The sequence below is a fragment of the Macaca nemestrina genome, chromosome 13, assembly GCF_043159975.1.
Source record: "Macaca nemestrina isolate mMacNem1 chromosome 13, mMacNem.hap1, whole genome shotgun sequence".
Lineage (NCBI taxonomy): Eukaryota > Metazoa > Chordata > Mammalia > Primates > Cercopithecidae > Macaca > Macaca nemestrina.
In genome coordinates, this window is record NC_092137.1 from 16,784,210 (window position 1) to 16,809,479 (window position 25,270).

The following is a 25,270-nucleotide window of genomic DNA, read 5'->3' on the forward strand; positions in this document are numbered from 1 at the left end:
GAATGAGTTCGAATGACAGATAGCAGAGTAGGGTGATGATAGTTAACTGATATTGTATATTTCAAAGTAGCTAGAAGAGAGGACTTGAAAAGTTCCCAACACATAAAAATGATAAATACTCAATATGATACCCCAACTTAATCATCACACATTCTATGCATGTAACAAAATATCATATATGCCCCATCAATACATGCAAATATATGTAACAATAAACAAATTTCCTTCCTGGAACAGGTTTGGTATAATTTTTCCTACTCAATGGTTTGGCAAGCACAGTTTAAATGGAATTTTACCGAAGCCTTGCTTTTCATCGTGTGACCGAGTTCCCGGACTGAAGGGGTCAGCCCTGAATGAGATGTTACTTTGTTCATGATTTGTGCCTAGGGCAGCCATGCAGGACCCAAGGGGATGTAGATAGATGCCCCAAAGCTAGATGAGATAGATAGATTCACCAAAGCTCTGGCAGGGCAGAGAGGAGCAGACATCTGCCTCCAGGCCCAGTGAGAGAGGGCACCATCTTGTCACACATAATCACTTCAGAATGAAGTTGATCTTGGGTGACTGACTCTGCCCTAAAGATTCCGATTTGTCCCTTGAGTTATAATAGTAGACTGGGATCTATTTCAGGCCATGGATATTTTGTAACCTGAATTTTCTAGTTATAAGAAAATAAAATTATACTAAATAAAATTCAGAAATTTCTACAAGTAAAAACATGAGAAAATAAACTATCTACAGTATGAAACCTATCTCCACAAAATAGTGGGTTAAAAAATCATAACCTGAACATCACAGATTGTTTCTTTCTAGTATTTCATGTATTTGTTTTTACCTAGCAAATATAGTTGTACATATATTAATTTTTTTTTACATTTAGCTTTTCAAAAATTTTCTGTTTTAAAATAAAGTTTAAAAAGTACAGTTGTATCCAGAGCATTTTCCCTTGTTAAATGAAGTTTATTCCTTGTGAAACTAATTTTTCTTTGTTTTATTGAGAGATAAGTAGTCCATGGATTTAAAAAAAATCTAATAGCACATAATACAGTATAAAATATATTTCACTCTCCGTCTAGACCCCCAGTCCTCCTTGAAAGTTATTGTGAATAAGGTATGAATGGGGAATAGTATGCTGAAATAGGGTTTTGTCCATTTTAGCACAGGCCCTAAGCCGAGAGCAGTTCCATCGTAGCAGAGTGCCTCCCGCCTAAAGCCAGCTGCGAACTCTCCTGTGCAGGCCATGCAAATAGATTGTGAAACTGATTCCGCCCAGATGGACTAACACCAGCGTCCAGCCTGGAAGAGCTGAGCTGGGCAAGCTGGGAGTTGAAGAGAACTGTCAGAATGTTGTGAATATCAACCTCCCTGCTTGTCCCAACAAGAGCAAAGAAGTGATTGTCTCTCACCTTAAGTGAGAGGCTTTGGCTTCAGGGCTACTCGAAGAGCTTCATTTGGATTCCCTGAAGTTTGAAGGACAGAGGGGGCCTATGGTCTGAAACATGCCTGAGAAATGTAAGAGCAAAGGTTGCAGTCTGTGCCTGAAACAGGAAGAGCGAGAAAGCCAGGGCTGTCCAGGGAGCAAACTGCTCTCCCACCTGCTGGGGCACAGATGAGAGCCCTTTCCAAGGACCAGTGGACCCATGGGATGGAGAAGCTGGAGCCCCTTGGAAGAGTTTTGTGCAGGGAGACTGTCTGGTGGAGGAGGGAGGGGTGGCGGGGTTACCAGTGGAAGGTGTCCACATTCTTGGCATTTTGAACAAGGAGTTGGACAATACACACAAACAAAGCAAGGGATGAATGAAGCAACAAAAGCAGAGCTTTATTGAAAACGAAAGCACACTTCACAGGGTAGGAGCTGGCCCAAGCATAGGGGCTCAAGAGCACCTTTACAGAATTCTGGGAGTTTAAATGTGCTATACAGGTCTCCCATTGGTTACTCGGTATACAACCTATGTAAATGAAGTAGTGGCCCACAATCAGTCTGATGGATTGCTTTCTGCAAGCGATCAGTTGTAGAAATAGTTGGTTGTGGAAAGTAACTAATCAGAGGCTGAAGTTACAAAGTTACCCTCCAATGCAAATGTCTGATTTGTTACAGAAAGCAACCCCCTTTTCCAAGCAGAAAATGGGAGTGGGGGATGCAAAGGGAACAGCCTCCAGTTCTTTTGTTACTTAGGTATGGAAAGTTGGGGTTTTCCTTTTGATTTAGTCATAGGAAGTCAGCGTGCCCTTAGGTTGCTAGCCTCCACACCCTATTCTGCCTCAGTGGGATCCAGCACAGTGTCGGGTTGTGCAATGTCTAGGGAACAGAGGCCTCTCTCATGTCAAGAGAGATATGGGTAGAGGTCCTCAGTAAAAGACTCCCTGAGAAACCCACAAAACATCCACGAAAGAGGGAGAGATGTTTGCCAAGGCTAGAGGGCTCAATGCCAGGTCCACAGCCTGGTAAGACCTTTCCTGCCTCCTCGTTCCTCTCCACGGCTTCCAACCCTAGTGGGGCCTGAAATAGCAGCCTGTGAGAGGCGGAAGTCTGGAAAAGTAAATAAAACAAAACAAAATCAACATACATGCATCTACATCTGTATCTGTGTATCTCCACATACATCTGCTGTGGTCCTTCATGCATACATACATATACACATGCACATAGATGTCTATGTATATAAGTATGTGTGTGTGTGTGTGTGTGCGCGTGCTCACGCGTGTGTGCGTACGCCTATCATCGCCCTTACTCACTCAATCAAGGCTTCTAAGTCTGGGTGAGGCCTGCACAGAGACACAAGGACATATCGAACTTGGTTAAGAATTTGAGGTTTTCATTAATACTTTGGGTGACCTTTTTAATAATCAAAATGAGATTGCTTTCACGTACATAAGTGATCTGAGGACACTTCTTTCTGTGAGTGTGACCAGAAAAGCTTTTGTAACAATGGAGAGAAAAAAATAACTCTCCACCCACCTATTTTAGTGAGTCCTGCCCATTCAGTAATGCCAGTTTCTTTTTTATTCTTCCAGAAATATTGATTGCAAACACGAGTGCATGTGAGTGCAGAGGGACAGGCCTACTCTCGGTATCCCTCTCCTGGCCCTCCCTGTGCTTTTGCTTTGGTCAGCAGTCTAAAGGAGGAGGCAAGGGGCATTTGCAGTCTTCTCCTGTTTGTTAGAGCAGCCAAGGCAGCTGGTGGGGAGATGTGGAATTGGGGTGGGGATGGAGTTGGGGGTTGGCATGCAGGCTCACTTGTTTCAGGGCTGGCTTGTGTAGCTCCCTTGGCATCTAGGATTCCCTGGAGAGACTGGTGTGAATTGTCAATATGCTTCCCACCTGGTTACACAGTGTCAGCATTCCCCTGTCTTCGCAGAGTGGCCCTCCACCCCTGCCTACTCTTTCTGCCTTCTATGCAGGCTTCAGAACCCTAAAGCAACCATCTCCCACACTGCTTGGGCACCACTGGGATCTTGATGATTCATTGTTGCCCATTCCTGCCTAGATCTTTCTCCTGTGAGCTACATCTTTCTCCTGTGAGCCTTTTTCTTAACACTTAATGGCACCCCTGAGTGTCAGCAGATGTCGTGTCTCGCAAAAAAATCTCGGCACCAACAAGACGCCCCCTTCCCTTTGTGTGTGCAGAAACACCCATGTTCCATGGGTGACTCTTGTCCGCTCAGTTCCGTTTGCGTCCTCCAGCACAGCCTCCCTTCAAAAAAGGATAGTAAATATGCTTTTTAACTTTTCATTTTAGGTAAATTATCTCTCCTTTGTATGTTTTGTTAATAAACCTAGTAGGTCCTTTTGTAGTCATGAAATAATATAGAAGTAAAATATGTTTTCATTTTCTTGAATAAGAAACGAAGTTGTTAACATGACATTGTGATCCCCTGTCCCAGATCCTTCCTTCCATCTACAGCTGGGGCAAAGTATTGCATAAGGGGATCCTTGTTTTTCCTTCAGTCTTCCTTCAGGAATCTGGGAGAGCTGGGAAGGAAACACGGTCTCAACTTGCCATCACACATTAGATGCATGTCGTCCCCCTACTCTATGTGAATGTGTGTGATATTATCATACAATTGATGTAGTTATACTACTCAAAATACATAACTTTGCCCCAATGTCTTCCCCAATTACAGATTTATACTCCACAGAAAACTTCCTTACAAGTATGTTTGTAAAAGCTGAAGACTGGGAATGAGAAAAACATTTTATTATTTAAGTGTTGGGTTAAGTCATTATGTAATATCTATACAGTCAAATCAATAGTTGGAATGTATAGATATTACACAATGACTTAACCCAACACTTAAGTAATGAAATTTTTAGGTGAAAATTAACAGTTGGGCTGTATACATATTATGTAATTACTTAACCCAACACTGTTAACAACAGCCAGATTAACATTTATATATATTTAACATTTAAGATATAACAGATGTATCTCCTCTAAGATATATCATTAAGTGAATAAAGTTCATTTTCAATTACTATTTAACATCCCCAAATTAATACATTGTTTTACTTACTTAGTACCTTAGCAGAAGTCGGCTATGTGGTTTCTAAGTCGGCTATGTGGTTTCCTTTGCTTAATTTCTCCAAATCAGGCCCTAATGAAGATCTCTGTCCTTAGATTTTTACTGTGCATGTCTGACTGTTTCTTTAAGATAATCCTGGTATTAGAATATTTGGATGATAAAGTACTCACATTTGCTATATGGGCACATATTGCCAAGTAGCTTTCCAAAAGAGTTGTATACACTTATAATTTTATCAGCAGAGTGTGCGGAGATTCATCTTATCAGAGCCGTTTTTGTGTTTGGCACATCCTCAGCCCCCAAAGATACTCATTGTACTCATGCCTGTTGGTACTTGTGAAGGTTACATATACTCATTACCCTTCATGCAACTCCTTTCCCTTGAGTGTAAGCTGAACCTAGCAATTTACTTCTAAGGAGCAGAAGAAGGCAAATGTAATGGAATGCAAATTCCATGATTATGTTACAAATCCCCTTGACTTTGTCTTTCTAGGACTCTGTATCTTGCTGCACTCTCTCTTGCCTTCTTATCTTGGATTCTTGGTGAAACAAGCCACCATATTGGAGCATTCCACCTGCCAAAGAACTGAAGGCAAGCTTCAGCCAACAGCCAGCAAGGAACTAAGATCTTCAGCCCAAAGCCACAGGGAACTGAGTCCTGCCAACCATCACATAAGTGAGCATAGATGGGATCCTCCACAGTTGAACTTTCAAATGAGACCAGAGCCCCACCTGACAATTTAATTGCAATCTTCAGACACCCCTGAAGCAGAGGACCCAGTTCTGTCATGCTGGGATTCCTGACCCGCAGAATCCACGAGAGCATAAATGTGTGTGTTTAAGACTCTAAGTTTTGAGGCGATTTGTTATACAGCAAGAGATAATGAATATACTTTTGTTACTTTTCATTTTAGGTAAATTATTTCTACTTTGCTAATTTCTTTAATAAGCCTAGTCAATCCTTCCATAGTTGTGAAATAATACAGAAGTAAGAAAAAACAATCCCATTTTCTCAAATGAGAAACCAAGGTGCTGACATAACATTGTGATCCTCTGTTCCAGGTCTCTCCTTCCATCCATGACTGGGGCAAATAATTGTATATGGGGATCTTTGCTTGTGCTACTCCTCCCAGGTGGACATCTTCTCTTCTCTGCAATTTTCAGTGAGAGCATTTATTCTGCACGGATTAGAGTTCCTAGTATGAACTTGAAATCAAAGAGGAAAAAGATATTTGGAGATTTGATGTGCATATCTCACATCCTGCCTCCATGCCATTTCTCATGTTGTGACTCCTCTTGGGAGCTCTTCCTTCTTCATTTTGACTTTCACAATTTTGTCCCCATTACAAAGCCCCACATTCTCTATGATGTTTTCTTTCTAACCCTCTGGTGCCCATCTGCCTCTAAATGTCGACGACATCAGAACCACATAGCAAAGCCTGATGTTATCAATTCTCTCTGAGTTGGTAAGATGTCTGGGCCTTAATCAGTTATGAACAGGGAATGAGTCAAACCAAGTTATAGTTCCTAAAATAGTTGCATGACCCCTAGGCAGCCTTGTTATAAAATGCCATAAGATGAAATTAAAAGGTCACACAATTATTGTTTTTCCTTATTACCAAGGTTCAGAAATACACTTAACACATTTTAGCTCTTAATTATTTCAAGTTTTATAATATTAAGTCTTTTAATGAACATTAACTTAAAGCTGGGCATTAAACGTTCAACTGTGAACTAAATGTATACTCTCTGACCGTAGCCAAACAGAATTTAATTTTTTAAAAATGTGGAAATCTAATTAGCTATCACACTAAGGCCCCAGGAGGCCACTCATAATGTGTAACTGACACTTCCAGGTGTCCTGCTGGTGGCTTGAATCAATTAGTGATCTTTATTGAAGCTGAATATAATTAATTACACAACTTTGAGATGTTCAAGTCTAATTTCACTAAAATTACATCATAAAGCTGGGGCATTTGCAGGGCTTCCCACAGAAAAAAAAAAAAAAACAAGCATGAATAATTACTCAGTTAAATTCATGGCACATAAATTCATACCACAATATTGAACCCCTTTAGCTTACCGTTGTCAGAGACAAAAATACCCTGAGGTCACACATATAAGATTGTTGAACAGGTGCTCACTATTGAAGAAGCATGTGTGTTACTTATCTAAACTATAAGCCTATCAGGGGACTATGTGCACAGATATTTTTCTCAAACATATAAGTTAATTTCTTATTCACTAGGATGACACCACCATGACCTATTTCTGATATGAGGTGTGTTCCCTGTCATCCTAGCTGCAACAAAGGCCTGAGCAATAGGAACTGTTACAGAGAAAACCAGATCCAACACACACAAAAACTTAGGATCATAAAATACTTGAGAATCGAAGCTAATCTTGCCTCCTCCTCTAGTCTCCCTAAAATGTGATTGTAGGTTACATCTGAGACAAAATATCAAAGAAATTCGAGATAGTTTCTCAGCATCTATGTCAGTTATCTATTGCCACATTAATACCGTGTAATAAACCGCCCTAAAGGTAATGTCTTAAAAGAAGACCCATTTACTACTGCTCATGAGTCTATAGGTCAACAGAGTGGTTTTGTTCTGCTGATCTTGGTGAGTCTGGCAAGTTCTGGTTTGAACCAAGGCTTGCTCACTTGTCCAGTGGTTGGCAGGCCATTGGCTGATTGAGGATGCCTCTGTTCCATGGGCATGCTTTTAATGAAGATTTCAGGGCTGAGAAAGGGGGAGAGAGAGAGAGAGAGAGAGAGAGAGAGAGAGAGAGAGAGAGAGAGAGAGCACTGCAAGGCTTCGTGAAGCTTGGCCTCAGAAATGGCACCACATCACTTTTCCAACATTCTGTCCCCAAAGTAACAGAAAGACCAGCACAGATTCAAGGAGTGGGGAAATAGACTCTACCTCTTAGAAGAAGAAACTGTAAAGTCACAAAGTAAAGAAAGGGGGGATAATTGGGTCTATTTCCCAATCAATCTACTACAGCATCCGGAAATGGATGGACTTATTCACGTTTGCACTCAGAAATATATAATTCATTTTCATTATTCTTGATAGTCATATTCTATAAAGATGCTGTGAATATTGCATTAGCGGGTACTGAATTATTGCTTCAAGGGGAAATTTGCTTTATATAGGTTTATTTGTCAACATTATTCTTGTGAAACAAGCCAGTCTCATCAGTGCTGAAAATGTGCTCTTCCACATAGCCCTTTTCCTGTATAATACTTAGCAGGTGTTTTCAAAATTCTTCCATAGTCTCCTGATCTGCAGAAATGAATCTCCTCTGCAAGCTTAACATTTTTCACACTGCATTGCCTTCTGAATGATGTGAGCCAGCCAGCACCAGCCAAGAAGAGGGTAACATTTTCCTGACCGTGGGTTATCTGACCGTAAATTTGTTTGGCTTTCAGCCTCACAACAATGCTGTCCCTTTTTAAATTATCTTTACATTAGTTGTCATCTCATGAATCCATCCATTTAGCCACTTCCCCATCTTTTCCATCTTCATCATGCACCATGGACTACATGCTACTTCAACAGCTTCTGGAGCAGCCTCGCATGTGGATCTGCAAATTCCCTCTTCCTTTTTCTGGATGTATCTTGTTGTTGATTCATTCACGTGGAACTCAGCCAACAGCACTGTAACTCGTGCCTGCACGAAGCTTAGCTAACATGTATTCTCTCCAAAAGGTATATCACAGTCTCCTTGCGCTGAGGAACACTAAACGGCACTTTAGCACCATGCTTGGAGGCCATTTTAAACAGCAAAATTATCAACAAAAAGCACAGAAATACAAAAAAAAAAAAAAAATGGCACTAAATAGACTACACACACAAAAGACACTTGTTTATAGTTTGAAAGCTGAAGTAAGAAGGGGAGGGTGCCTTGTTCAACCTCAGCTGGGAACAGGCGCATTGAATGGTGTACATTTTTTTTACAACTCTCTTCTAGTCCACGAGTGACCACAACATCACTGCAAGGGTGGATTTTGGGGGTTACAAGTAAATTTGTGCAAGTAGACCAATTTGCAAATATGCAATCTGTGAATAATGAGGATGGTCTGCATATGGAAGACCTACTCTGTGAAGTCACTGAGTCAAGCTCTGGGGAAGAGGCTGCTCAGGGACCAGCCCTGCCCTTGAAGGTGTTCACCGTGTATCAGTCAGAAGGGGTGAAAGGAATGATAGCACCGACTCCTAAGGAGTTACATTCTGGAAGGAGAAAATGTCTGGGGAACACAGAGGTGGCTTCCAGTAAGAATTTTCATTCTAGTTGTGGTTCAGGGTCACTGTTTCAATCTTTACTTACAGTCTCTACTGAGGGATGATTGAGTTTGGGATCCAAAGGTGTCCTGGGCAAAGGCTGTAAAGAAGCCCAACTCTAAAGTTGGTGGTGGTGTTTGGATTTAACCAGATTCTTATTTCTGGTTGAATAAGCAGTTGGTGGAGCTCAGAAAACAGGTGGAGCTCATATCGCCATTGCTCTGCCTGCTGTATATCAAGCATGCTAGGTGTTGTGGATGTACAGCGTTGGGAACAAAGTGACTCCTCCTCCAGGGAGTCTCCCTGGGGGTGACACGGGAGGCACAGGCATACCCAGCATTGCTGTCACAACTGGATGAGAGAGAGGTGTGGGGCTCCAGAAGGAGAGGGGTTGTTTCTAGATGGGGATACCTGGGAAGGTTTCATGAAGCCACAGGTCATATTTGACCTGGGCCTTTAATATAGGACATGTTTTCATATATTGCAGTGAGTGAAGGAATGTTTCAATCACAGGGAACATAGGTTACATAGTCCAGTGTTTCTCATCCTTTTAAAAAGCATGACCCTATAATTCTAGGTGGCTCTTTTTTCTTTTTAATTATGAAAAACCGTCAAGCTTAGTTTTCTATATTTTGTTTTTTGAAACCAGTAATTGCACTGTTTGCTTCATGTTTCCTCTCCCTGGCACCTCTTCTCCCCATGACAGTGGTACTGCCTGATCCCCATCTCCAAGACCAGTTACAGGAGACAGTGCATTCCTAGATGGCAGGGAAGGAAGTCAGCTTCAGCTCTGTGCTCCCAGAACCTAGCACAGGACCTGGCCCAGAGCAGATGCGTAGGAAGCGTTTGCTGATGGAAAAGATAAATGGGAAGAAGGAAGGAAGGAAGTGAGGAAGGAAGGAAGACAAGAAGGAAATAAAGAAGAATAAAGAAGAAAAGAAAAACCAATAGGCAACCACGTGGCCTCTAAATGCACTACTTGAATCAAAATCACCTTGAGTCTTGGTTTAATTAGTAAGCGCAGAGTATTTGCTATGCCTGATGGAGACGCTGCTGCAAAGTTGTCAGTGATGGGTCAGGAAGTCTGTATTTTAAATAGCACAAATCCACCAGAATCCATAGGGGATTCTGATGGACAGCCAGGTTTGGGGATCACTTATGCAGATACAGGATGTGAGATCATTAATAGTATTATTACATCAGTGTTACAAGTTGTCAAGAATAGGCTTCCCCCACCTGCCTTCATATACCTGCCAGTATCACAGGTGTTGCAGGAAGAGTGAGCCCTGCCATAGATGCAAAAGTGTGCCTGCAGCTCTGCTGGCCCTTTTCTGCTCTCTGCAGCTGATCCCCTCTGGGGACAGGGGAATTGGATGACCTTAGAGAAACCTCCCTTGTGCTCCTGTACTTTGAACATTTTTTCTCCATGTATGTACTCAAGTTGCCTACACAGCTTGTAAAGTGCAGGTCTTTGGGATCCATTCTAAAGCTGGAATTTCCAAAATGGAGCCTTCCCTATGATAAGGTACAAGAGGTTAGTGACACAGGCGCTCACTATTTGATATGCAAGTGTTTAATATTTGATCGAAGGCAATACTTCCCAATGCCTGGATGTTTGATCTCCAGTGCAGCCTGCTCTCATGATTCATTAGGGTGCAAAAAAAAAAAAAAAAAAAAAAAATCAGAACTTCTAATTATATTTTTTATCTCACCCATTATGCAAAAAAAAAAAAAAAAAAAAAGAAAGAAAGAAAGAAAGAAAGAAAAAAGAAAAAGAAAAAGAAATGGGTGTAGCATCGGCACCGGCACAGCAGTCCCCTTGCTCTCAGCCCCTCCCATTTCTCACCTGGTTAAAGGCAGTAGCTCCTGATTGAGCTCTGCTTCTGCCCTTGCCCCCTGCCTCACAGTACTCATCTTCTCTCACAGGCACGAAGGATACATTTAAAATATCAGTAGGGTCAAGTCATACCTTTCTCAAAGTCTTCTGATGACTTTATTTCACCCAGTTAAAGTCAAAGTCCTTAAGGCCCGATGTGATCTGTCTCTCTGTGTCCTCTCTGACTTCTTCTCTTTCCTCAGGGGCGGCTTACTCCACTGCAGCTACAGAGGTCTCCTCTGCTCCACAAACACGGCGGGCACACCCTGCTCAGAGCCTTTGCACTGGCTGTTTCCTGTGACCAGGGGCCTGAACTGTAAATATCCACGTGCCTCTCTCACCTCCTGAAGTCATATTTAAACATCATCTTCTCAACCTGCCCTCATTACCCTCAATCCCCCTTACACAATGCATGACACGTACCAGGAACTCAATCAATTCACTACATATTTATTGAAGAATTGATTGAATGAATAGCTATATTTTATATGCAGTGAGTAATATACTGAAGTTATAATGCATGTAACTAAGTGATAAATCACACATATTTAGTTAGATGGTCAGTTTCTTTTCTTTTTCTTTTTGTTTTTCTTCTTCTTCCCCGTCTCCCCCCTCCCCCCCGCGGAGAAAGTCATTGAGTCATTTGAGTCATTTAACGAACATTGGGTCAGATATCAGGGAAATGATTCTCCGGTAATATGCGACGTGTTTCTAATTATGTCCAGGAGATGGCGCTCATTCCCAACAAGTCAAGCAGTAGCAGGCACAGGGCTGAACATCTCAGTCTTGGTGTTTTTTCATCTTGCTACTTTTGTCATGTGAGTAATGATTGAATGGCTGTGGTACCATTGTGTGACTTAGCTATGCTGGTAATTGAATAATTGTACCCCTGAAATTCCTGCCTGTGGAGAAGAACTTGAGATCCTTGTTTTGCAGACGTCAGCTGCCTGTGCCAGGACGGAGTGTATATTGGGCGGGGACTCTCCCTGCCCCAGTGACTCTGCAGCCTCTTTTGTTAGAGTCTTCTTCCCAGTGTAATGCCACAGACCTTCTCAGGGATCCTTGTGCACGCAAGACCTATTGCCCTTGCAATGACTGTTGCTTGCTAAGTACTGGTTACCAGGCAGGCACTGGGAGAAGCCCTTTATGTACAGAGTCTGATCCTCCCAGCCTCCTGGAAGAAAGAGATTTAGAGCTTCATTTTACAGAGAAGGTAACCAAGGCCTTAAAAGATTAATAGCAAGTGACATGGAGGGATTTCTTTCCCAGTAAAGCAAACAGAAAGTCTCTGTGCTGCTTTGTCCCCTGTTCTCAGAAGTCCAAGAAACTAAGAACTCAGAGGTAGGCAAGTTCAGGCTCCATGTCGTTCAGGAGTTCTGTGTCTGGTGAGAGGGAGAGAGACAGTCACGCAGACAAAGTCTATTTTCAGGCAACTTGGAATACATGTTGAGACAAAAATATGGATTACTTGCCAAGGGGGAACTTCATTCAGTACCTACAAGGTTCCATGGAATTTTTTGTTGCCTTATTTTTGTTTTTGCTATTAGAGAAAAATGCTGGTTCCTAAATCCTCGTGTGAAAATTTCCAGATTAGTCATGTTTACTTGGGATCAAGCTGAATGCAGATTCTGCTTCCATGGGTTGGGAATGGAACCTGGGACTCTGAATTTCTAATCACCTGTCATGTGATGCGGATGCTGTGGGTTCAGGGACCCCAATTTGAGGAGGAAGAGGTGAGTGAAATGAATGGCCCAAGGTCTGGCTCATGACTCATGAGCTAAGAATCTTTTTGTGTGTGTATGGTTGTTTTGAAACTATTTTTAAAGGGCTGGGGGAAGAAGAAAGACTGTGCAGCACATGATATGTGGCCCACAAAACTTAAAATATTTAGTGTCTGATCGCTTACAGAAAAAGTTTGCACACCCCTGGACTAAAGTTAAACTGTTGACTTCTTAATAAACTCCACTGGAAGAGCAAGATGGTTAGTTTGGAAGAAAGCAAGGTCTGCTCAACTCCACCCTTTCTCTGGGATTTCCTGGCTGCAGGGAGCATAGATTCCGGGAGCCTCTTGGTAAGAGTCTCCGCGGAGCCAGGAAGGGGCCTGTGGTCTCCAGTGTTACACTGATGGCATCAGTCTGTCCAGTGATGTATTCAGGAGCCCACTTTTCAGTAGACTTAGGTGAAACTCTTCAAACCACCTTATCAATAAAAAGGTTTCTATCTGCTTGATTCTTATTTCTGTATCTTAGTGATTCAGAGACTGAGTTGGAAGGGGAGGAGGAGTGCTCCTTTAGAGCCTCCCAAGCCCCAGTCTTTCCTATGACCTTCAGGCATTTGTTCTGTGTGTCTGTGTCCTTGTTGGACCCTAGGGCAAGGCTTGCATTCTATGTCTGACTGACAGATACGTCAGCCATGCATGGCCGCAGACTCACCATCCACATGCTACCAAATAACTCCTCTGTCAGACCATGCCAGTGGCTGATTGTCATATCAGAGGGCTCATTGCCAATCAGAGTTAGATCTGTGAGTTAGGAAGCTGATGTGCATCGTGGGCGCAGGCAGGCCTTCCCCAGTCTGCAGTCCTTTCAGGCCATCTCTGCACGCTCCTCTGGGGAGCAGCCGTCAGCTGCTTTGCAACAGGGGGCCAGAATCATGGGAAAGTGGGCCTGATTTCACAAAAGCTGCAGTCATATATTTTTTACTCTTCAAGGTGTAACCATGGTAATGAGATCAGATGAAAAACCCTCAAATGCACATGGCAGTTTGGGGTACTGGAGAAGGGTTTAATTTTAGAACCTGAGCCTTGCTTCATGGAACAAAAAGCAGTGGAACGGAGCTTGCCACAGACCTTCCATAACTGCCTCTCCTTCCAGGACTGCACAGCCTGTCTGACTGCAGGCAATTTTGTAGTCATTGGTTGTGGAATTTGTTTGGCTTGTGACATTCTTCTACTGCCGCAGCTATTGTGACACGGGTGTCATTCTGTTGTGGCAGTTTTCAGGAGTATCAACCGAGCAATAAAATAGCCGAACTCAAGAAAATGCAGCTGTTCTAATCATTCCATATTTAAACGAGGCACTTCATTTGCTTTCGTAATCCTTACCACAAACTCTATAGGGGAGATGCCAGGATCATCCCCATCAGACACATGAGGAAATTGAAGTGCACAGGTTGTATAAGATGCCCTGAGGTCCCAGGGTGAGGAAATGATGCTGTTGTATTTGATCCAAGCGATCTGGCTGAGAGCCTGCACTCTTAACCATCGCGTGGCCATCACAATCCAGCATCAGTTATGTGAGCTGCGGGCAGGCCCACCTGGAGAAAAGAGGATCCCTGGCAGGGATGTAGGAAGCTGCAACTTAAGAATTTTCAGTCATTGCCATTGTCCATGCACCTGGAAGGGCCAGTCTCTGCTCCCATAAAAGGCAAGGCTCTTGGTTATAATTTCCAAGTATGAATATATGTCCTCCCAAGGTTGCAGGGCTGGAGAAGAGGGAGCGAGAAGGGATCTTTAAACCCTGCCGGGGTAGGGAGTTTGTATGAAATCAGTGTCACGTCTTACAAAAGAAGTTTCCAGGATGTATAAACAGCTTCTAAATGTGCATACATGTTAATCCACTAATTCAATTTCTAAGATTCATCCAAAGGGAATAATAAAAGCATAAGAAGTTTTTCTTTTTTCTCTTGAACAATGTACACATCACAGCTTTATTTATAGCAGAAAATTTTCAAAAGAGCCAATGCAGTCAACTTTTGGGGATTTATCATGTAAATAAGTAAATCTATTAAGTGGAATAAAAATAGCTAAAAATATTATTTTTGAGAAACTTTTAGTAACATAAAGAAATATTTGTGATATAATCCTATGTGAAAAAATCAGGGAGCAAAATTAGGCCACATGCAGTGACTCACTCCTGTAGTCCCAGCAAGCACTTTGAGGGTTGATCCTTGAGCCCAGGAGTTTGAGACCAGTCAGGCAACATAGCAAGACGCCATCTCTACAAAAAGTAAAAACTCAGACAGCCATAGTGGTGTACACCTGTGGTCCCAGCTACTTGGGAAGTTGAGGCAGGAGGATTACTTGAGCCCAGGAGTTTGAGATTACAGTGAGCTATGACAGCACCACCGCACTTCAGCCTGGGTGACAGAGTGAGACCCTCTTTCTAAAACAATAACATCAACTACAAAATTTATATGCACCATGAACTCACAAATTTGTAGAGAGATCTCTTTATATATGTGATGGAGAAAATGATCAGAATATTTCAGAAAGATAGAATTTGGGGACATGTTAATTTTCTCCTTTATATTTTCCTAACTTTCATAATAATCACAAACTCTTGCAATTAACAACAATTTTGTTAATGACAGAAATAATGATAAAAATAAATATTACTTATTTTTATTAAGTGCTTACAGTACATTTGGTGATATAAGAGATCTATATTTAAAGTGCTTTCCTTACAAAGCCTAGCATTATATGTATTACTGTATCTGTTTTACCAAAAATTAAATGAAAAGATGAAGAAATTAATTGACTTCCTCAAAATGTATTAAATAAACAAATTATTAAAGGTAGCTAAGTGTAAGCATTTGTGATATGCTCAAGAAAGGAGTTGGCGTCTATGTAGCTGCGGACAGAGCTGAGGAAATCACAGGAGTTGGGGACTGAAAGGAGAGTGGGTCTGAATCATAGAAAGCCTCGAATGCCATACTAAGTGGGGGACTCTATCCGACTGGCAATGCAGAATCAGATGCACAAATTAAAAGGGAGAGAGAGATCATTATAAGACGCATGTGTGTGTGTGATAAAGTCTCAAAGAGTAGTGCTCAGCAGCACTTACTGATATTGCATGTCAGTTCCAGCTTTCATTAGGGACTACATTTCCATACACCCCCTGCAACATAGTTGTTACAGAATTCTGGGGAGTGTTCACAGAGTTTCCCCGCATGAAAAAGGCAGAGGTAGTCAGCCCTCCAGGGTGTCTAGAAGCAGATGAACACAGTCAACACAGAGTATCTTCAAATCCATTATCTCTGTTTCTTTCTTGTTTAGCATCAAGTCATGTGCTATTTGCACTGCAGGGGCTCCATTGTCCGTGTGACTAATTTCTTGCCACCTCAGCCAATGCTTAGTAAATGCTACAAACCTAACTGCACTTGGCATGTGACTTCAACCTGAGAGATGCCAGTTCTCCAGCCTGCACACTCCATGTATGTCACCTTATTTGCACCACATAGATCTCTCCCTATATTACTGTGACCCTCCACCTCACTCAGCCAGCACGTGCCATGAATGCCCGAGTCCCTTTCTGTTCAAACTTCTTGATTGGAACATCAATTGTATAGTCAACAATCCTGGCCATTTTTATCCAAACTGTGCATGAGGTGGCACAATGTTCCAATCATTTTCTTTCCATCTGGGTGTATATCCATAAATATAAATATCTAACACTTTCACAACACTTATTCTGTGTCAGATGCAGGTCTCAGGATTAACTTACATTAACACCAGTAACCCTCAGGATAACCCTTCAAGGTAGGAGCCATCCCCACTTTACCAAGAAAATAAAGAAGGTCTCAGAGACTTGCCTGAGGTCACAGCAGAACTGCTAAGATTTGAATTCTCAGTTTTGATTTCAAAGTCAGTGTTCTTAATCATTGCACCACGCTGCCACTCAAGCCGGAAGAGAACATACTCTTAAAAACTTAGTGAATCTTACTCAATCACAGTTAACATAGTTTCTCTACTCATGATGTTCCAACCCTGAAGCTTTTGATGTGCCATCATGGCTGGTTTTAGACAGGTGTGTGATGATGATGCCATTAGCTACTATATTTAGTGCTTCCCTCCCCCTGTCCCTTTTCTCTCTCTTCTGCCACTTAGAAGATCCCTTATTTTCTCTCTTCTTTCTTTGGTAAATCCTTCCTTTCTTGGTTATCTCACATGGACCCACGGTTTCCCCACCCATCTGCCTTGCTGAAGATTCTTGGTCCAGTCTCCAACCTTCCCCCACCGTCCAGATGTAAATGTCCAACAGCAGACTAGATAGCTCCTCTGTATGTGACACAAAGACATCAAACTCAGCACATCACAAACCAGGCTTATTGCCTCACCCTCCTGCCTTGTCAATGGCTCCCCCTGTGTCCTATTTCCAGTGAGAAATCTCAGAGTCAGTTTTGACTCTTGCTGTTCCTTGACTCCAGTATCTCCTGAGTATCCCCTTTCTCTTGATTTTTATCTCTTCCTCCTTGAAATCAACACTATTCTGGCTCACCTTGCTCTGGTGTGTCCTTTTTTTTGAAATGGTCTTCCTGGACCTGAGTTACAGTTAGAAACTCAGGGATCAACAATTTTCTTAAAAGATTGTACTCCTCCTCCCTCCTCCATTTCCACCAACTTAATGCCTGGAAAACATCCCAGGTGCCAAGATAATGTAGCTGGAAAGTGAAACAAGAAACTTAACAATTCTAAAAGAAGAGGGCTCTAGAAACTTGCAGGGTTATTGAACAGGACAGTACAAATTTGTAAAGCCATTGAATCTACGGGAAAGTTAAGAACTTGGTGCCCGCTTTCAGCCAAGGAACTGGAAGGTAGCCTACTGATATCACTCCTTCTCTCAGACATCTACCCATTCTTCATGGTCCAGATAAATGTCACCTCCTTCATGAGCTTCTCCTGCTGGAACTTCTTGGCTCTCTAGACTACCTGAGTAATTTATTTACCCCTTGCTATGAACTGAATCTCTATGTCTCCCCACAAATTCACATCTTCACATTCTATCCTCGAAGTGGTGGTATTAGGAGGTGGAAGCTTTGAGGGATGATTTGGTTGTAAGGATAGAGCCCTTGTGAATGGGATTAGCATCCTTATAAATGAGGCCCAAGGGCCTCAACCCTTTCAACCCTTCCACCCTGTGAGGACACAGTAAAAAGATGCCATCTATGGATCAGAAAGCAGGCCCATAGTAGACACAGAATCTACCTTTGTCTAGATGTTGGACTTCTCAGCCTCCAGAACTGTGAACAATACATTTCTGTTGTTTACAGCATCTGAGTCTGAGGTAGTTTGTTTTCGCAGCCCCAGCTGACTAGGGCACCCCCTTCACATGATACTCAATGATTCATGACCCGTATTTTCATGCGCTTGTCTTTCCTGCTAGGTTGGAAACTATAGACCAAAGTCTGCTTCTGTCCGGAATAAGTGTGGCCACAGAGGCACTTCCTAAAGTTGGCTGAGTAAATGAATAAACGAACACAGTTGGCCAAAAGCAGTGTGCTAGATTGCATGAAAAAAATGGCCATGGTAATTTCTCCCTAGCATCCATGCTCTTGGCTGACTTTCCCCACGCTGACACTGAGTTTGGCTGTGTGGCTTGTCATGACCTGTGGGATGATAGTGTCTATGACACAGGCATCTCTGCATGGCTGACTCATAGAGGATTCCCCTCTCCCTCTTCACTCAGATCTCTCAGACCACCATGGGAATGACCTGAGCCACACTGATAGATGCTGGGTGGTGAAACAGAGGACTGAGAGGCCCCAACCTGCCAGCTGAGCCAGGCACATGACAATGCCTGGTGTGAACATCAGTTGAACTGGCTCAGGTCTTGAGAACCAACTGATGCACGAAACTATGAGATGAACAGAACATTCATGTTTAAGCTTCTTAGTTTTGGAGTGGTATTTTATGCAGCAAAAGCTAACTGGACAGTCACAGATAACTAATTTTCAAAGAAATTGATATGGTTTCCCTGTGTCCCCACCCAATCTCATTCTGAATTCCCATGTGTTGTGGGAGAGACCACAGTGGGAGGTAATTGAATCACGGGGGCAGGTTTCTCCATGCTGTTCTCATGATAGTAAATAAGTCTCATGAGATTGGATGGTTTTAAAAAGGGGAGTTTCCCTGCACAAGTTCTCTTCCTTCTTTGCCTGCTGCCATCTATGTAAGATGTGACTTGCTCCTCCTTGCCTTCTGCCATGATTGTGAGGCCTCCCCAGCTGCATGGAACTGTAAGTCCGTTACATTAACCTCTTTATTTGTAAATTGCTGAGTTTCAGGTATGTCTTTATCAGCAGCGTGAAAGCAGACTAATACAGAAGTGCAGTCAAGCTGTGTATTCACTAAACAGCTTTTGCTGCTGGTAAAATGGAAACAAATAAACAAAACACCCATACTCTAGTCAAACAGCCTTAAACTCAAGTCTAGGTTAGCACCCACTAGCTGTGTGATATTGAACAAGTTACATTGCCTCTTGGATATGAAAACTGTCTTTCAGGTTCTCAAAAAATGTAATGAAACTATACTTATAAATTAGCCAATACAAACTACTGCATAGTACATGGTCAGCATATGTTTGGCTATTTCTCTTGGCTGGTCTGTGATCGAGAATAAAGCTCTGACTTTCTTCTCATGGACAAAATTCTAACCCTTGTCCCCTCTCTCCTAAGTGCAGACAATTCTTTGCTATTTAAGTATATGAACCAAACGGATTAAGCCAGTTCATACCAAATCACCCCAGGTTAAGTCCTGAATTGTTTCTGAGGAGTTAATTCCTTATACAAGTATATGAATCAGCCTTGGAATTGCATAGGTGCTCCTGCTTCATTAACACTTCCTACCTCAAAACTAGCAAATAAATAAAACAGTGACCAGATTAGGAGGACAATCAAATTTCTCTCAATGTGGGTTCTCTCCCTGCCACATTCTCTACATGTTCAAGCAAAATCTTAGATAAAAAGATTTGGGGCACCTATTCCCAACTCTTCCTTTCTTGTAATTTTAAGGCACTCTCGGGCCCCAGAGTTAGAACATTTCTCGGGGCTGGAGGGGTGAGTGCAACACTTCACCAACTGTTTATGATTTATTGGCTGATTAGCCATGGTCTCTGACTTCATAATGCACTCGCTCTACTAGTAGGAGACAATTCTATGAGTGCCACTATATCAGGAAAGCTATGGTGTGTGTATGTGGTATGTGAAAAGCATCAAAGAATTTTCAGCTTTCTTTAATCTGCCACAAATGCTAGCAAACTTGTGTTCCTTTTCCTCTACTCACATGGGATCAAAGGCAGATAGAGAGGAAAAGATACTGTCACAGGCAAACCTGCTGAGTATTTTGATCATTAGTCCTACCAGGCAAGTCAACTGCACAGAAAAAAGACATGACTGGAATGATCATGGGATCATTCCATGTAACCATACGATGTGTATGGTTACACATTGAAATGTTAAGTATGTTGGGTGTTTCAAGCTTTAGGCTAAGTATGTAATAGTTTTATTGACCCAGGGAATTTAAAAATGGTGCAAATGTCACTACCACAGATAGACCTGCCCTTACCATCTCATCTAGAATAGGTCCCTTAGCTCACCTTCTCTGCCCCTTGTCCCCTTGGCCTCTTCTCCTGCTTTTCCTCCTCCACACTACTTATGGCTCTCTGAAATACTGCTATTTATAAACTTGTCTACTTCTTTATTATTAGCCTTCCCAGGAATATAAGTTCCAAGAGGGAAGGAACTCAGTATGTCTTGTCTGTTGCTGCCTAGAATGACACGTGGCACTCAGAGGGCTCTCATTCGTTGAATGGTATGAGATGGACATCAAAGCAATGGGTGAGGAGTTGACTTGTGTCTCTTTCTCCAAATAGGATGAGAAGCTCTCAGGATTGGGACTGTATCATATGTGTAACACCAGCTCCCAGCACTGTGCCAGGGACATCATGGGCCCTCAATCAATACTAGGTAATGAATGGGACAGGAAAATCCACTGGTAAATAGTAATATGCATTGCAAAAGGGTAATTTCTGATATTGGAGTTTTTCAGAATATTAGGGGAACTCAGCCATTAAGTTCCCTTGGATGGATGTATTTTAAGAGTTATTGCAAAGATAACGAGATATAAGACTTGTATTTTTGTTTATTTATTTGCCCTTCTCAAGTAATTTGGGTTACAGCAATGTAATTTTGCTAACTCAAGGTCATCACTAAGAATGTAATTCTTAGCATTATCATCTTACGCTGTATTTAACAATTGCCACATCTTTCCTCCCCGGGAGCCTCTAGGCCCTTGGAAGACAAGGATCTTTATGTCGATAATGACCAGCTCGGTGCTTTGTTTACAGTAGATGTTCAGTAAATGTTAAGTTGAATAAATTGATGCGTGGCTGAGCACTTCTTATCACTCTCTACTGTGGCTGTTGTGCCCTCAAGGGCTGTCCAGCCTTCTTCTGGCTAGCTGACCCTACATATGCCAGCTTCAGGTGGCTGTCCCTTTGGAACTGCTGTGTCACCTTCTGGTAGTTTTCTTGCTTCTCCCATGATCATTCCAATCATGTCTTTTTTTCTGTGCAGTTGACTTGCCTAGTAGGACTAACGATCAAAATATTGAACAGGTTTGCCTGTGACAGTATCTTTTCCTTTCTGACTATCTGCCTTTGATCTCATGTGAGTAGAGGAAAAGGAACACAAGTTTGTTAGCATTTGTGGCAGATTAAAGAAAGCTGAAAATACTTTGATGCTTTTCACATTAAGAAATGGGTTTCTTTCCCTACCTATTAAATCTGGACATCATCAGTGATGGTCTTGACCATTAGAATACAGCAGACCTGGCCATGTCAGTTTCCAGGCACAGGCTTTAGTGATGGTTTTTGCTCCTTGTAGCTCTCCTGAAGCCCTAACCCATCAGATAAGAAGCCCACGTACCTGCTAGAGGGATATGAGGAGGGCCTTTGAGACTTCCTGTAGAATAGGAGGATCCCAGCTGAGCCCAGACCATCAGCCAGCCCACCATGGTCCCAGGCTAGAGAATGAAGCCATCTTGGACTCAGCAAAGAGGCCAGCTGCCAGATGAATGCTGCCCAGGGAGTCCAGTTGGTGGCATAGGGGACAGAATTGGTCAATCACATTCTGCCAGGATTCCTGACCTAAAAAATCATGCAATATAAGAAAGCAATTATTTTAGGTCACTTAGTTTTGGGGTAGTTTGTTATGTGACAACAGAAAAGCAAAATAGCATAGATTATAAAATAAGATTAAATAAGTCTCAAATGGTCAGTTAAATATAATGCTGTGGGTTAAGTGCATGAAAATTGTGATCCACATTGTGGTTCTTCCGTGACTGTGTGCATTTCTTTTCTGATTCTCCGATGCGTTCAGAAGTGGTGAGCTTGCTAGAGAATGGAGTTCCATGGACGAGAGCACCTCCTGTTTGCAAACACTATGGTAAATAAAAATGAAGTACTGGTTGAACAAAAATGAAGTTCTTGGCTAGAAAAAGGTACATAAACCAAATTAACAAGCTTTTATTTAATACTTGCATCACTTCTGTTACATTGTTTTGAGGGTTCAGAGAATTAATAAACAATATTATATGCATTTAATTTACTAAATACTTGTGTTTCTAATCTGTAAAAGGTATAGGACAGTCAGAGGGTAAGAAATGAAAACTATAAACATTTGGGATTAGTTGTACCTTACATTTGTGTTGGCCCTGATATTCCCAAACATTTTTATAGTAAGTATACTATCTTATTCTTATAAGAGGCCTACATGATTGCCAGGGCTAGCTATTTCATATTTTATAGATTTACAAACAAAGGCCTGGAAACATAAAGTGGTTATTACAGGCTGCATTGTACGCCACGCCAGACCCCGCATTCCTGGGACTTGTAAATATGTTACCTTGTATGATAAAGGGATTTGACCATTTTGGATTATTCAGGTGGACTCATTAAAATTATAGGGTCTTTTTAAGGAAGGGAGAATAGAGCTAGAGTGAGGGAAGGACGATGGAAGCAGTGGTTAAAGTGCAATGCTTTGAAAATGGAAATGGGGCCACTAGACAAGCAATGCAGAATGCCTCCAGATGCTGGAAGAGGCAAGGAAACAGATCCTCCCCTATAGCTTCCAGAAGGCAATGCGGCCACACAGACACCATGATTTTAACCTGTTACTGGCTGAATTATGTCTCCTCCCACCAATTCATGGATTGAAATCCTAACCCCCAGTACCTCTGAATGTGGCTGTATTTGGAGACTACCTTTAAAGAGATAATTAAGGTTAAATGAGGTCATTAGGGTGGGCCCTAATCCAATATGCATGGCATCCTTATAAGAAGAAGAATGTAGACACAGATATGCACAGAGGGATGCCCATGTGAAGGCACAATGAGAAGGTGGCCATCTCCAAGCCAAGGAGAGAGACCTCAGAATGAAATCAGTCCTGTCAACACCTTGATCTTGGACTTCCAGCCTCTAGAACTCTGAGAAGATAAATTTCTGTTGCTTAAGTCATTCATCTGTGGTACTTGATTATGGAAGTCTGAGCAAATTAGTGCAGTGGTGTGCCCCTAGCTACTTCAGGTCATTAGAAGCAGAGTTGAGAATGGATCCAGGAGATCTGGCTCCTAGTGCTTTTCCTGCTGCATAAACTACCGTCCTTTTTGCTGGACTCTGGTGCAATGGTTACAAATTGCTTATATTATAATCTGAGCCTCCATCAATCTCCTCCAGCTATGCAATCTTGGAAACATTACTTAAATTTTCTGAGCTGTGGTGAGGACTATAGTATGTACCACCTGTTCAGTGACTCTTAGATATTTTTTCTGGTCTCTATATTCCAGATCAAAAGAGGATGAATGGAGTTTTCCAGCAAAATTCCTGAGAGCCCTTCCCTAAATGTTGATCACTTAATAAAATAAAGAGAATAGAATAGAGGAATGAGGTATGAGATCGCGAAAGTACAAACTGCACACGAGTGAGAGCGTTTCTTTTCTAGTGTAAACTGTTAAATTTTGCAGCAAATCTCTCTTCTATATCATCTATAGAGCCTGTAATCATTTGCAGGGGTGGAAACCATTATGCATCAATGTCACCATCATCAAATAAAATGTAAGTGCCTACAGAGACGCAGTGTGGTCTAAGGAGTTTTGCAAAGAACCCATAATTTGTATCCTGCTGTTCAAGTCATCGAGAAAGTAGGAGCTTGGGGCAGGAGCTCCTGGCTGCAGATTTTATACATGATTCTCATGAACCTTGAAATGTCAGACCAATGCCATGCTGCCCCCTCCCCTATCCAGCAACTTCCCGAGGGCTGTTCTTCCTCTGTCATGGACAATCAGTGCTGTGCGAGGATGTTCTCATATCCTAGAAAGCCTGAGGTAGTTTCTTATAGTCAATACAAATCTGTGATTTTAGCTCCAGAACCAGAGTGACAAGCCCAGGGAGGCAGAAGACGATCCAGGCACCTGCCTGTGTGGCTCAGGAAGCGAGGGCAGTCCTCTTTTGTCTTGATGTTTTCTCTTTTCTTTGTTTGTTTGGTTGTTTTGAGACAGAGTCTCACTCTGCTGCCCAGGCTGGAGTGCAGTGGTGCGATCTCGGCTCACTGCAACCTCTGCCTCCCCAGTTTAAGTGATTCTCCTACCTCAGCCTCCGGAGTAGCTGGAACTACAGACACGCACCATCACGCTTGCCTAATTTTTGTATTTTTAGTAGAGACAGGGTTTTGCCATGTTAGCCAGGCTGGTCTCAAACTCGTGACCTCAAGTGATTCACCTACCTGGGCCTCCCAAAGTGCTGGGCTTACAGGTGTGAGCCACTGTGCCTGGCCCTGTTTGTTGGTTTTTTCAGATGGAGTCTTCCTGTGTTGCACAGGCTGGAGTGCAGTGGCACAATCTCAGCTCACTGCAAGCTCCACCTCCTGGGTTCAGGTGATTCTTCTGCCTCAACTTCCCAAGTAGCTGGGATTACAGGGGCATACCACCACATCCAACTAATTTTTGTATGTTTTTTCGGTAGAGATGGGTTTCACCATGTTGGCCAGGCTGCTCTTGAATTCCTGATCTCAACTGATCCACTTGCCTGGGCCGCCAAAAGTGTTGGGATTACAGGCATGAGCCACTGCACCTGGCCAGTGTTTTTTCTTTTCTGAGATAAATCTCAGTTCTCATTATAGTGAGAGCCTGAAGAAACAAGTACACAGGCCCATGGACCCTACTCAGCTGCTCTGGCAAACCTATCAAAACCAGCCGTGTGGAGCTCTGTAACACTGAATGCCAGAGCATGTTAGTGCTAAAACCTGAAAAACCCTGGATCAGAAAATATGTATCTTAGAATAAAAGAACACAACATACTCTTTAGCTGTGTCTTCTGATAACTTTCATTTTTTTTGTCTTATTTAACTAAAGACACATTATAATCAAACCCAATCTTTTTCTCATACAACTAAAAAAAAAAAATTCCCCAGGATAGCTTCACGAGCCCAGCCTGCACACCTGCGGACCATTGGTAGTCATACAAGACCCCAAGTGCCAGGCCAAGTGTTGCTGTTGCATTTAAATCATGATGCTTACTCATGGCTCATGCTAGCTGTTAACTCTTCATGTTCTCATTCATTTTTTTGTTAACACACGTTTTAAGTATGATTTACTTTAAGCCACATGCTAAGCATTCAAAAATTAATGAGCGAGAGGCCCTACCTGCAAAGAGGTTTACAGTGTCATGGAAACATAATGGTACAATTATGATTGGTTAGCAGTCTATGTTATGCCTTCACAAGTGTATCATTTACATAAAGGATTCTC